The sequence below is a fragment of the Chanodichthys erythropterus genome, chromosome 20 (assembly GCF_024489055.1).
Source record: "Chanodichthys erythropterus isolate Z2021 chromosome 20, ASM2448905v1, whole genome shotgun sequence".
Lineage (NCBI taxonomy): Eukaryota > Metazoa > Chordata > Actinopteri > Cypriniformes > Xenocyprididae > Chanodichthys > Chanodichthys erythropterus.
Genome location: NC_090240.1, coordinates 30,948,077 through 30,963,103, shown reverse-complemented (window position 1 = coordinate 30,963,103; position 15,027 = coordinate 30,948,077). Strand labels below are relative to the sequence as shown.

At 35.2% G+C, this 15,027-nt stretch overlaps 1 protein-coding gene across 1 annotated transcript in view; it reads right to left on the bottom strand.

Moving 5' to 3' along the window:
• rarga (retinoic acid receptor gamma a) overlaps positions 1-9,512 on the bottom strand; it is a 64,306-nt gene extending 54,794 nt beyond the window's left edge. Inside the window, exon 1 of the mRNA XM_067372037.1 lies at positions 9,393-9,512. The gene's annotated coding sequence lies outside the window, so the exon portion shown is untranslated. The remainder of the gene's footprint in view (positions 1-9,392) is intronic.
• Between the last annotated feature and the right edge of the window lie 5,515 nt (positions 9,513-15,027).

The following is a 15,027-nucleotide window of genomic DNA, read 5'->3' as shown; positions in this document are numbered from 1 at the left end:
AGACCCGACGTTTGCAGGGATTATAAGAACAGGCTGGGACTTTCCAAAACCCTGATTTCACCACCGTTTCTACATTGCTCCTCACAGAACAAACACATCATTAGCAGAGCATGCTGAGGCCTATTAGCCACAGAGAAAGAAAGAAAGATTGAGCGAGACGGAGAGAGAGAGAGAGAGAAAATGCTCCTGGCATGGTTGGGTGATGCGCTGTGTATCTCTGACAGAATCAGCTCTATGTGATTCATGGCTCCTCGGGGCTGGGCTGAGCCGGGCTGGTGACGACTACTCTCTGAAGTACTGCAGTTTGCCACTGCGAAATGGTAAGCAGGTTGTGTTTAGAGAGAAAAAAAGTATCCATTTCAACTCAGGAGAGAATTGCCTCTGGCGGATCAAGTGTCCCTACTGCCGAAGGTATCAGGTTCTTGCTTGGAAAACAACAATTTGAGACGTAACTGTTGAGCCATCACAAAAATCACTCTTAACTGGTACGCAAAAGAAAAAAAAAGAAAAAAAAAATGAGCCGTCACAGGAGGCATTAACCGTCGGAGCCGATGGTGAGTTATTTTTTTCCTCCCTCTGCCTGGCTGAAACCACAATCCATTCTTCCTCCAAAGCTGTGACGGATTTGGGATGGTACAGCGGTTTGGGTTCATTTCCTGTCTACACTCTGAATATTTCCACTCCTTCGTTCTAAGCTCATGCCGCTCTACTTTAAAAGCTACTTTAACTTTCCACATTAGCCTTCCTTCTGTCGATCAGCGCTAAGACGGATTGACACATCCGACCGTATATGCTCAAACACCCCCAGAAAGGCAGAGGCACCATATAGCGGAGGCCACAAGAGTGGGGCGTATGGATTCAGATCAAACATCTTGTGGACGATGGATCTGGAAAATTCTACGAGAGGTATCAAGCTCACTTAAAGAGCAAATATAAACTGTTCCATTCCTAAAAAAGCAAAGAAAAAGGAGAGAAAGACACTTTCACCTAATCAGACTCAATGTAATGGAACCCAGCCAATGCACAGAATAAAAATAAAGGTTCCGAAAGTTCCCCCAAAAAAACTTTCAGTGAATACTGGAATATATTCTAATCTAAAGAACTTTTTTTGCTTTATGAAGAACATTTTGTTCAATGGAGAGATTCCATGGAAGGTAAAGGTTCTTCATGGAACTATCGATACCAATCAAGAACCTTTATTTTAAGAAGTGTGGTTGAGCGTGGCACTAGCAACACTAATGCTGCTTTTCCACTGCATGGTATACGGCTCGGTACACTGTAAACCCTAATGCTCAAAATACTTAATTGTTGTGAGTAGGACAAACTTAAATTAAACAAATTAGTTGAGTTCAATTAACTTTTATGAACTTTTTCAAGTAAACTGAACAGTTTCATTGTTTTGAGTTGTATGAACTAATTTCTTTTCATTTAGACTAACTTAAGTTTAACTGAAACTGGGTTGTGACTTTTTATTTTCCAGCAAGCTTTGCCCATGGCATTCGAAAAGGGAGAGAAAATGCTAAAATTAAGCATTATATAATGTTTTTGTGCAAGATTATCTTGTTTGTGCAAGATTAATGGTAAGGGAGAATTAGTAGGCTAGTGATTAATATTTTGTTATGCTAATTTAGAAGAGCTTCTGTTAATGTGGGTTTTTGGACAGTTACCATCATGGTGACAAGAGGCGCATGCTGCTTGGTTTGAGAGCAGGTAAGTTACATGTTTTAAGTTGCTGTACTCATTAAGTCAGTGATATACCTTGCTACTGTCAGCAAATTAGCAAGTTGGCATTTTCTGAATTAGTTTGTTATAGCTAGCAAAACATTTATGTTGAGATAAACTGATAACTTTAAGTTAAATGTATAAGTTAATGTACTCAAACATTTAAAGTTAAAGGGATAGTTCACCCAAAAATGAAAATTATCCCATGATTTACTCATCCTCAAGCCATCCTAGGTGTATATGACTAGCTTCTTTCAGACAAACTCAATCAGAGATATATTTAAAAATATCCTTAGTCTTCCAAGGTTTATAATGGTTGTGAATGGGGCAATTTTGAAGCCAAAAATAATGCATCCATGCATAAAAAAGTAATCCATATGACTCCAGGGGGTTAATAAAGGCCTTCTGAACTGAAGCAATGCGTTTTTGTAAGAAACATATCCATATTTAAAACTTTATAAATTCAAATAACTAGCTTCCGGTGGACGACTGTACGTAAAGAAGATAGTCATATACACCTAGGATGGCTTGAGGGTCATGGGATAATTTTCATTTTTTGGGTGAACTATCTCTTTAAAGTGAAAAATTGAATTTACCTTGGCATAGTTGAATAACAAGAGTTCAGTACATGGAAATGACATACAGTGAGTCTCAAACATTGTTGTTTCCTCCTTCTTATGTAAATCTCATTTGTTTAAAAGACCTCTGAAAAACAGGCGAATCTCAACATAACACCGACTGTTATGTAACAGTCGGGATCATTAATATGTACGACCCCAATATTTGCATATGCCAGCCCATGTTCAAGGCATTAGACAAGGGCAGCCAGTATTAACGTCTGGATCTGCACAGCTGAATCATCAGACTAGTAAACAAGCAAGAACAATAGTGAAAAATGGCAGATGGAGCAATAATAACTGAAATGATCCATGATATCATGATATTTTTAGTGATATTTGTAAATTGTCTTTCTAAATGTTTCGTTAGCATGTTGCTAATGTACTGTTAAATGTGGTTAAAGTTACCATCGTTTCTTACTGTATTTACGGAGACGAGACTGTCATTATTTTCATTTTTAAACACTTGCAGTCTGTATAATTCATAAACACAACTTCATTCTTTATAAATCTCTCCAACAGTGTGTAATGTTAGCGTTAGCCACGGAGCACTATCAAACTCATTCAGAATCAAATGTAAACATCCAAATAAATACCATACTTACGCGATTAGACATGCTGCATGACAAACACTTTGTAAAGATCCATTTTGAGGGTTATATTAGCTGTGTGAACTCTGTTTATGCTGTTTAAGGCAAGTGCGAGCTACGGGGGCGGGGAGCACGAGAATTTAATGGGGCTGCAGCCTGAATCGGCGCATATTTAATGATGCCCCAAAATAGGCAGTTAAAAAAATTAATTAAAAAAATCTATGGGGTATTTTGAGCTGAAACTTCACAGACACATTCAGGGGACACCTTAAACGTATATTAAATCATTCTATGACACCTTTAAGAACAATAAAAATGTACAAGTACAAAATAAAAATCTTACTTAAAAAAAGTTGAATGAGAATTTATTAAGTTAAGAAACTCAAAGTTTAAAATTCTGACAACTTATTAAGTAAATAACTCATTTAATTTGAAAGAACTAAAAAAATAAAAAAATAAAAAAGTTAATTAACTAAATCTATTATGTTTTCTGCTATCAAAATGTATGAGTTAGCTAACTCAGTACCTCAAATTAGGAGCAACTAACATGCATGAGTACTACAAACTCAAAACTTGATCATTCTGCTTACTTAAAATTCGGAACAGCTCAACTTATTCGGGTTTACAGTGTACGGCTTATTACGACTCGCTTTGGCGCTTTTCCACTGCACGGTATGGCTCGGTACAGCTTGCTTAAATAGTACCACCTCGGTTGTGGTTCCAAGCGAGACGCACCGATACTAAAATGTGATGTGTAAACACTGCAGATCACTGATTGGTCAGAGAGAATCTTCACTATCAGTGTCATTGGCAGTAGAGATTGCGCAACTCTAATGATTAATCTATAATCCCACCTACTTTGAATTGGTATTAACTGCAGGGGAAAAACAAACTGAGCCGAAGCGTGCCGTGCCGTGCCGAGTCGTACACTCTGAATTAAAAAACGCCTCGCATTTCCGAGGCACACTAACAGTTTAAATACGCAAAAAATTGACCAGAAAACACAAACAACATCTGACCATAAAAATAAGAGATCTGCTTGTAGTTTGCATATTTTCTGTGGAAAAATAATTGTCATATCCTGCATAAAACATAAGCATATGTGTCCGAGGGATGTTTACAGCAAACCCTGATGGATAAAACCAGTTGTCCGCTTGTTATGCACGGGAGACATTACAATAAGACACAACACATTGTGCTGTAACCTTGAATGAAATCTATGTGGAATCAATTGAAGAAAGATGTTGGGAGACGAGACGCATTGTGTGGAAAGTCTGCGGCTGAGGAACCTCCAGGCATTGTGGAGGTCACATGGCCATAGGAGGGTCAGAACTAAGTGCTGAAGGCCAGACGTCATTAACACGCACATACAAAAACACGCAGATGCAGAAAGATAACTTTTTCATTATTAATGTATTTATTTTTCAATGTTTTTTTCTTCATCCCCTATCCCAGCACCACAGCAGGGGACAGTGGTTACAGTGCTGTCAAGCGGCATTAATAAACAATAGTAAAATATAGCCTTGCCAAATTGGACCGCTGCAAAATTAAACAAAGCGTATCATTGTCATCAGGCAGTCATTTCTGCGAAAGCCCTTCATAAACCTTTTTATTGTGGGAGATAAAACTGACACGTTCGAATTCCTCTGCCTTCTGACAGGTCAAATGGTAGCACAACATTAAGAGTGATAGATGATCTTCTGCTTCGGAGTCACATATCCCATCAATTAAAACCAGTCTGACACTGAGCCCTTTCCTGGCACCGAACAAACATTCTTCACACCCAATCATCGTACAACACTGACAATGCCATAATAATATCTATCACACCACTTGTGTATAACTTGCCCCTCAAGTAATAATTTAAAAAAGTATATTATGTACTGTCACAGCCCCAGCTGTAAGGCTCAAGTATACACTTTCATTCACAATAAACCATAAATGTGTGCATTTACCTCAAATTACACTGCATATCATTTAACACTGCCATTTAAATTATGTATTAATTACCAAAAATACTATACATATTACATTTTTTACAATGTACATATATTATACATTTTTTTAAATAATTTGAAAAAGTTATTGTTAGTTATTTAAAAACAACTTATAAAAAACAAAATATTTATTAATTAAAATGTTTATATTTATAAAATTATAAAACATTTTTAATGAATATCATCATATTTTATATTTACTATAATATATTAATAATATTATAATTATATATAAAATGTTTTTTAAAAAATAATACAGTATATGTAGTTTTTTAATAAATAAAAATAAATGTACATATATTTCTATACATATTTATTATGTATTTTTAAAATAATTTCAAAAAGTTATTGTTAGTTATTTTAAAAACTACTTATAAAAACAACAAAATATTTATTTATTAAAATGTGTATATTTATTATATACATATAACACCTTATATAAACTATTGTTACTACATAAATTACTGTTAATTTGAAAAAAAAATATAAAACCTTTTTGAATGAATGATATCATATTTTATAATTACTATAATATATTAATATTATAATTTATATATATATATATATATATATATATATATATATATATATATATATATATATATATTAGTATAAACTGTTTTTAATTAATGTTAATTTTAATAATATATGTAGTTTTTTAATAAATAATTAAAAATAAATGTACATATATTTCTTACATATTTACTATATATTTTTAAAATAATCAGAAAAAGTTATCGTTAGTTATTTTAAAAACTACTTTGAAAAAACAACAAATGTTATATATATTAATTTGTTAAAAAAATGTTAATTTGAAAAAATAATAAACATTAATGATTAATATTATATTTTATATTTAATATAACAATGTTAATAATATATATATATATATATATATATATATATATATATATATATATATATATATATATATATATATATATTAGAAACTGTTTTTAATTAATATTAATTTTCATTTTCATTAAATTATTATATCATTATTATATCATTAAATTATTCATTAATTCAAATGTTATATATATATAAACTATTGTTACTACATAAATTACTGTTAATTTGAAAAAAATAATAAACTAATGATTAATATTATATTTTATATTTAAAATAACAATATTAATAATATTATAATTTATATATATATATATATATATATATATATATATAACTGTTTTTAATTAATATTAATTTTAATTTTCACGTTTAATTCAATCTGTTACTTGTTCCTTCTTTATAACTATTTGTGAAATTTAGCAAAAATTTTGATTGAAATAATATTTGAAATAATAATAATAATAATAATAATAATAATAATAATTAACACAGGTGCAAGTCACACTTGTAACTTGGATTCCTTGATTCTAAGTTCTTTTTTTTCTTCTTCTTTTTATAAATAAATAAATAACCAAACTTCAGAGGTTTGGAAGTGGTTGTGACACATGGAAGACCGAGAGAGAGCAATGGAAAGAGTGATGGGATAAATAGAGTGGACGAAAGACTGTTCTGACAGTTCTGTTCCGCAATGTGATGTGGACAAGATGAGCACAGGCACATTGCAAGTATGAATAAACAACATAAAATTTTTTTTTTTTTTAAAGACCCATAAAACCTCTGAACGGAGAGAAAGCGAACACGGCCAGTGAGCTTATTTATGCCCGCAGTATGTAGTATTCCTCTGTGGGAAACGAGGTTAAATAATCGGTTAAGGATCAGAGCATTAACATGATCACCACTAGATTGTAGTTGCGGTTTATTACGTAGCGTAATCAGACAAGAAATCAGATTTATAAAAACAAATGACATGGCCTCTGAGCTAAACTAGCCATTTCAGATGAACGCAGTTTATTTAATCAGGGCAATAGAAGGTAATAGATGGCGCTCATTACAGTAGCACTGGCAAAGGGAAGCATTCACGCTCGTGAGTATAAACACACACTAACATAGTCACATTAATAAAAGCCCTGACACACACAGGAACTTCCATAAGCAGATGCCGGACACTCTCTCCCCTTCACACACACACACAGCCTGACATATAAAGTCTTATATACACATGCAGTCAAAGAGATACATCCCTGCACACCTGCAAAAATATACAAGGGAAATAGTGATCTGATGGTTTCCTTCATAATTACAGAGTACAGAACAAAGTCCCCTCCACCTTCCCAGAACCCCCATAAACCACCTGTTCAGCCCCTCCCTGCCACTTATATTCAATTGCCCCCCAAAATTCCTGAGAGAGTCAGGGATAAACTCCTGGATTTACTATTCCAAGTCAGAAAGCTGCCAGATTAGCTATGACGACTGAAGTAAAATTGTGATCTAGACAGACTGAAAGACAGACAGTGGGGTGGTCTAACCATGCATTCATTTATTCATATAGTAACAAGCAACAAGTCAAACCTGCATGCAAAAAGCAAAGGGCCATTCTATTGATCATAAAAACATTACCATGTCTAAACTAGAAGATCTAGAAAGTAACACTGTCAATCTAATACTGCGGTTAGGGTTGGTTGATATACAGAGACACATTTCACTGTCACTCAACAAGGAAAACGCACTCAAGAATATAATGACAGCAGTTTACCCAAACACACAAACACATTAAGACACTCCCGTATTCCATTACAGTTACTGTACGTCTGAGATCAGACTCCACAGTCCCGCTGGAGTCAGAGTGGGAGTTTTGGTTTTGGTGGAACGTGAATATCTGGTTTGACAATAGTTTGTTTTTCCTTGTCTCTGCTTCTTTTGTTTGAGTTCATGTAAACTCATGTTGCTGATCTGTGAGACATAAACAGCTCAAGACAGAATAGGGCTGGCCCATTCCTTTCTCATTTAAAAAAAAAAAGAAGCCGTGCATACATTTGTTTGTGCATGTGTGGAGTAAGTCTGTTGTTTTTAATGTTGTAACGCGCTCAGACTTCTCCTCGGCCCCAGATGTGAGTTTGGATGTGAACATTCTGTCACACGTTAAAAGAGGAGCTCATAAATCACGGCTGGCTCTGACGCTATTAAACACTGCTGGCATAAACTTAAAAAAAAACTGTTCAACTCATGAAAATCTCACACACAACATGTTGAAAAGCAAAAGAAAGCAAATTCTTTCAGATCACAGAGTGAGTCAGAGAAAAGCACAAAGAACAGGTGCTAAAGTCAATGCAATGAGTTTCACTGTACTGTAAGTTCACCAATCAATAGAAAAGTAACACATAAAGTCCTATTATGTGCATTTGTATGCATTTTGTTACTTTTTAAAATAGAACAAAGTGAATACTTGTTCAAAGTGATTTCACTGTACAATGCCAAAATGCAAAGGGATAGTTCGCTCAAAACGAAAAGTGTGCCACTATATTTTATTTTTCTGCAAAACATACAAGAAAATGTTTTGCAAAAATTCCAAGTCGGTCTTTTCCATGTAATTATAATGAATGTGGACTGAATGCTTTCAAACCTCAAGAGGGATGCAGAATAACTCATAAAAGCATCCACATGACTCATATGCTCATAAGTCTTCGGAAGCCATATGAATTAAAGTTTTTAACCGAAAATGTTCCTGTGTCTGGACTATTGAGCCAACTCAAGAACCGGAAAAAATCATTAAGATCGGTTTTGTGAATTGGATCAATAAAAAAATCAAAATAGTTCACAAATGACTACTTTTCTCATTAAGAGCAAGGGAAGATGTCAAAATGATGAGTGGATGAAAACCTTTCAACCTGCTCCTTGCACATTCGCTCTCATTTGGCTTCAACAGACTTAGAATATGATGTGATTTTTATGGTGAGTTTGCATCCATTTTAAGGTGCAACATCTTCAGTCACCATTCATTGCCATTGCAAAGAAAATACTTTTTTTTTTTTTTTTTTTAAATGTTATCCCCTATATCCAACTAAACTCACAAAACATTTTTATGTTGCATGAGGTGCTTGTGAATCCCTTAACCACAGGTTGTAGGTACACAACATTTTGTCTCGAACTCATTAATCTCACATTTACAAAAACATACTTGAAACGTGTAAGCCACAGGGCTACTGCATAAACACTTAAGGCTAGAAAGAAAACTATACCTGTCAAAGAAATGTTTTACATATGTCAAGGTACAACTCACTAGGAAAAGGTATAGGTACGCAGACATCTCGTCGAACGCATCGCGGATCAAGGAAACGCTTGCTCGCCAAACATCAACGCGATACGAAAATAAATGAAAACACACGCACAGCGCACGCGCTACAATTAGATGAATTCAGGAGAACCGAGTCGCGCGAGCGTAGCGAACGAACGAACAAAAAGTTACGATTCTTTCATCACTCTTTCGCTTCTCTATTGCATCTCCTCAAGTTTAGTTTTAAATCACTCCGGTTGTTACATGCGTCATATCTGACAGACATAAGAGAGTAAACTTTAACAAAACGTCGTTTGAACGCTTCTGTGAAAGTTAAACTCACCCGGTGTGACTGAAATCCGCGAGGAGAAGAAAAGAGAAGCTCGCGCTCTCCGTTCATCAGAGTCACTTTCACACTACGCGGTCGTTTCTTTCTATCTTCTTCCTTTACTCTGCCTCGCTCTCTCTTTCCCTCCCTCCCTCTTTCTCTTCTTTTCGTCTCTCTTAGAAATAATTATGCGCTCTGATTCATGAACCCTGTCTGGGTCACGTGACTCCACCCTTCAAATATACAGCACATTTTTCACAAGCCACAAAATGCCTAGAGGGAAGAAACAGAGGCAAGCTTAAATTTCTGTTTTTAATTCTCTGCCTCTCTTTCTTTCTCCCTCTTTTTCTCACTCCTTGAACTTGTATTAACAAAGTGACATGCACTGAGTAGCACATGATGTAGGAATGGCAATGAGTAACTCCTTAAAGTGAGTACAGTTTCTCCTCAAAGTAACTGATGCATGTTACTGGTCTTATTATGAACGATTTATTGGGGCATGTTATTCCAGTGGTGAAAAATGCCTGCATCAAAATGCAATAACATGCACTAAACAGCATTAAAAAACCCTAAATCATGGTGACGGATCACAAACTCAAGGTATGAACAGTGTTAAATATGAAATGTGAAAACAAGTTAACATGCAAATTAATTGGATTAAACCATTTCGAGTTGAAAAGCATAAAACAGGTAACATTCATTGATGAATCATTTCATGGTTGTCATGAATGATTAATTTGCTTCAAAAGTCCACAGGAAAATGGCATCTTTTTGATGAGGGGAGTCTGTAAATATGGGAAGTTCCAAACTTCGTAGTGCCGAGGGTGTGTTCGTCTATATGCCGGTTTATGTGTTTTATATCAGTACAGTGTGGAGTTTGTGTTTGTATGGAGCAGTTCTGCGCTGGCTTGTTTGTGGTTCTGGGCGTTTGCCTGGTTCTTCCTAAAGCTGCCATTCTGCACTGGCTTTGGTTAAAAGAAACCCCCACAAACCTCATAGTGAAGACACACCTTAACTGGCTCCTCTTTGACGGTGCCATCTCGAGATCAGGGAGGTGGCATGTCGGTCTTGAAAATAAGTCAAATAAGTCTTGAAAATAAATCAAATAGAACTCTCAATATACAATATATTCACATATGATCATATTCTGATGTTTTGACAGGTTAACAACTTTGCTGTGTACAAAGGTTCCATTCAGGTGGTACTGGACTAAATATGAACTTCCTGTCAAATAACATTTAAAAACATTCTCAGCATTCAAAACTCAACAGATTTTTATTTGCTGAGATAAAACCATTTACTAAACTGAGCTATATAGTGTTCAAGTAGGACACTTTAGCAGGGCTGGCATTATAGGTCTCAATACACAAGTCAACAGGAAGTGGTTTGCTTTGCCACACGAACGTACAATGCAGCTTCATCTGCATATCACTCTATGATAACATATAAACTATCTGTACAAAACAGTTAAATTTTAGTTTAAAATGTGTTAACTAAAAATATGAGGTTATTTAATAAATCTTTCAAAAAAACAAAATGGTGACATGAGATTAAAGGATCACTTCAGAATTAAAATTCACCCCCATGTCATCCAAGATGTTTATGTCTTTCTTTCTTCAGTCGAAAAGAAAATAAGGTATTTGAGAAAAGCATTCCAGGATTTTTCTACATATAGTGGACTTCAATGGGGACCAACAGGTTGAAGGTCCAAATTGCAGTTTCAATGCAGCTTCAAAGTGCTCTACACGATCCCAGACGAGGAATAAGGGTCTTTTCTTGTGAAATGATCGGTCATTTTCGAAAAAAAAAAAAAATGATATATTGTTTAACCACAAATGCTCATCTTGCACTGCACATGCATTACGTAATCATGTTGGAAAGGTCACGTGTGATTTAGGCGGTACCGCCAGGTGAAAAAAAGTACACTTCTATAATGTACATAAAGTGCTCTATTTTCGTGCACTAATTTTAAACAATTCTTCTTTAGTACTTCTTAAGATAATCTTAAGAACAATATTTTTATATTAAAATATATTTAGTTACCACTTGTAGTACACTATGGGTTCAGGTGTACTATAAGTAGTATCTAAAAACATTTTTTAAATACAGAGATAGTATATTAAAAGCACATTTTAGTTCATATTTCATGGTGGCTCAAAATAGCACAGTTGAGTACACTTAGATGTTCTTAAGAAGTACTAAAGAACAATTTTTAGTATATTAAGTACAAAACTAGTGCATGAAAATAGAGCACTTTTTTCACCTGAGCCACGGTAGTACTTCTCATTTTCTTCTCCAACTTCAAAATCATCCGACATTGTTGTATTACCTTTTTTTGTAAAGGGTGTTTGGCTTAGTCTTTGCATGTTCACTTTGTAGACACTGGATCAGTACTTCTGCCTACGATACGTGCGATGCACATGATTACGTTATGCGTGGCACATCGCAGAGCAGTGCAAGACGAGCATTTGTGGTTAAAAAGGTTTTATTTTATTTTTTTAGAAAATGACTGATTGTTTCACTAGATAAGACCTTTATTCCTCGCCTGGGATCATGTAGAGCCCTTTGAAGCTGCGCTGAAACAACAATTTGGACCTTCAACCTGTTGGTCCCCAATGAAGTCCACTATATAGAGAAAAATCCTGGAATGTTTTCCTCAAAAACCTTAATTTCTTTTCGACTGAAGAAAGAAAGACATAAACATCTTCGATGACACGGGGGTGAGTAAATTATTAGGAAATTTTAATTCTGAAGTGAACTGATCCTTTAAATGCAAGAGCCTCCTTATCAAATCATATGAAGCTATTTTAGTAAACGGGTTTACTTACACTTACATATTCGACTGAGCATTTAGTTCAAATAATATTACAGTAGGTGCTGTCATTCTCCGCGTGTCTCTGAGTGAGTATGTGTCTGTGTGTCAGTAGCAGGAGAGAGGTCAGAGGTTAGCAGTGTTTGTGTTTCGTTGTCAGTGAAGTGTGCTGGAGGTTGAGATTTATGATCTCTGTGTTGGGAGACTGCAGAGTGGAGGATAATGAAGATAGATCAGACTGCTATCTCTCTCTTCCTCTCCTTCTTCTCCTACACTACCTGTGTATCTCTCAGTCTGTCTTTCTGTCTTTTTCCATCAGTTTTCCACATTATATTTCACTTTCACTTGCTTCATTCTCGCCATTACCTCTTATTCTGCTTTTATATAGAATTCTTTCATCTGTAGTATGCAAAACGCAGTATGTCAAATGTGAAGTACACTCCTAGAAAAGTCAGTAAAAGTAAGGCCCAATGTACTGTTAGCGTCAGCATGAAACAGAAGTAGCGATAGTCTTTTCTTCCCTATTGTGACGTACAGTATATCAGAGTAAAACGGCTTCTTCAACAAGAAAAAAAATGTAGTGGTAATGTAGTACTGATTGGATCGTTGGGGTTCACTATTGCTGTGATCTCATGTGAGTGTCCCTACTAATACCCAGCGACTACTGATTGTCCCTTGCAATAATTTAGATCAACTGTTGCGATTAAATTGAAATGTGAAAATGAATGAAGAGTGTCTATTACAGCATTACATTTAGATCTGCTCAGGTTGCATCAAGCGTTGAGCATTACAGCCAATCACAGATGTGTCTGTTTAGCACATGAATGCAATGGCCAATCAAAGGTGTGTAAATTAGTCACCCAGTGCAGAAGAAATGCACATTCAGCACATGCTCACTGACATTCAGCACTCAGTTCTGCACGTTCACGACTTCTCTCATCATAAACAAGTGCAGATACGATGTACAATAAATAAGAGATTCATTGTGCAGTGTAGTCAGCTTAATTGAGACTAAAGTCATTGACCGTGTCAGTGATGGAGAACGTTCTTTGCTCGCTTTCTGTACATAATTTATTCTCAATATGAATAACCATTTTGTTTTTCATGCTACTAAGCTAGTGGTGTCCAAAGTCAGTCCTGGAGGGTCAATGTCCTGCAGAGTTTTGCTCCAGCTTGCCTCAACACACTATGCTTAGTAAGAGCTTGATTGGTTGGTTCAGGTGTGTTTAATTGGGGTTGGAGCTAAACTTTGCAGGACAGTGGTCCTCCAGGAGCAGGATTGGACACCCCATGTACTAAGTGAACCAATGTGTAGTCTTGATTTACTAATGCGTAAAACAGCAATAAAATAATTAATAAATGGTTCGCAGCTTGTTTTTATGTGTAGGGTGCGCTTTTTCCCCCACACAAAAACATTTTTAATGTATTCTGAAAGTACAATATCAAGGGCAAAACAATTAATAATAATGATATTTTTCACAATCTTGTGGCCCTAAAAAGCTTTTTCATAATTTATTTATATACTTTGCATTTAAAATTACATTAATCTCATGAAATTATGCAATTGTTGTGTAAATCCATTTATCAATTCTATCATGTACAGACAGCTAAATTGTAATGTTGTTGGTCTACATAATCAAAATGGTGTAATTATTGTGTCAGGCACATACTGACATAAATACTCCCTTTATAAGTGTGTTGGCTAATATATAAATAAAGGTTTTATATGACATGAAATTGCAATCAAAAGTCTATCATAAATGCAAAAACCCCCAGTCACTAATGTCAAAATCAAACCGACGCCCTTGGATGTCGTTGCAAGAGGGAGGAGAAGTTATTTATGATCAAAGATTATGAGGGCATATGAATTTTTAAAAAAAAAATAATGATATATATTTATTATAAATACCGCAAAATTCCATAAGGGAGGAAATTGTCGTATTGATTTCTCACAGGTGTTTTATGCATATTTTTAAGTCTGCATAGCAAATAAATGTCCATAAATTTAACATGTCCTGGCAGAAAGTTATACAGTCTGAATACAGAATACTAATATCTGAATGACTCTTTCTTCAATTATGCATGAATAAGCACTTCATCAAATGAGTAGTATTAGTCATAAAATATTAGGTGGACTATAATCAGATGACATACTGCATCTGCTGAGATTCTGAAGTATGCAAATGAACACTTTGCTATCCTATAATGGCACAGTGTTGAAGAGACAGTTAATTTTTTTTTTTTTTTTAAATAAGAGAGAATTGTGAACCATGTGGCTCCTTTCAAGTTTGAATGTTATTCTTTGGGGTTAAACTGTTCTTGAAACACCTTCAGTAAATTACTTATTTGTTGTGGTTGTTATTAATACGTCATAGGTCAAATAATAACACATGACTCAATGCCAACAAGGTGGATGTGGTATACACTCATCAACAGTCGAGAAGTATTCTGTCATTCACTCCACTTCCCCCCCATGTTTTCTTCTTCACAACAGTTGCATCTGTCACTCTTTGTTTTGACATCTTAACTCATCTTAAAGGCCTCTGATTCATTTTTTCCCCCTTCCTACTTCAATGTTTTTTCATCTATTACCCGCCTTTCCCTGGTAATCGTCACGACTTGAGAGCGCAAATAAATAAACAAATAACATTTCCACTAAGAAATTTGTGCCAAGGACTGGTGGATGGAAAAGGGAAGGGGAAGAAAGCGAAAAAGGGAGGAGGAGAGAGAGAGAGAGGCTGGTGGCTACGGCAGGTTTTAATCAGGAACAAGATGCCTGTAATGAGATCACTATTTCCTTGCATGCAGATTGATGTCATGTGAAGTTTTGTGCTGCAA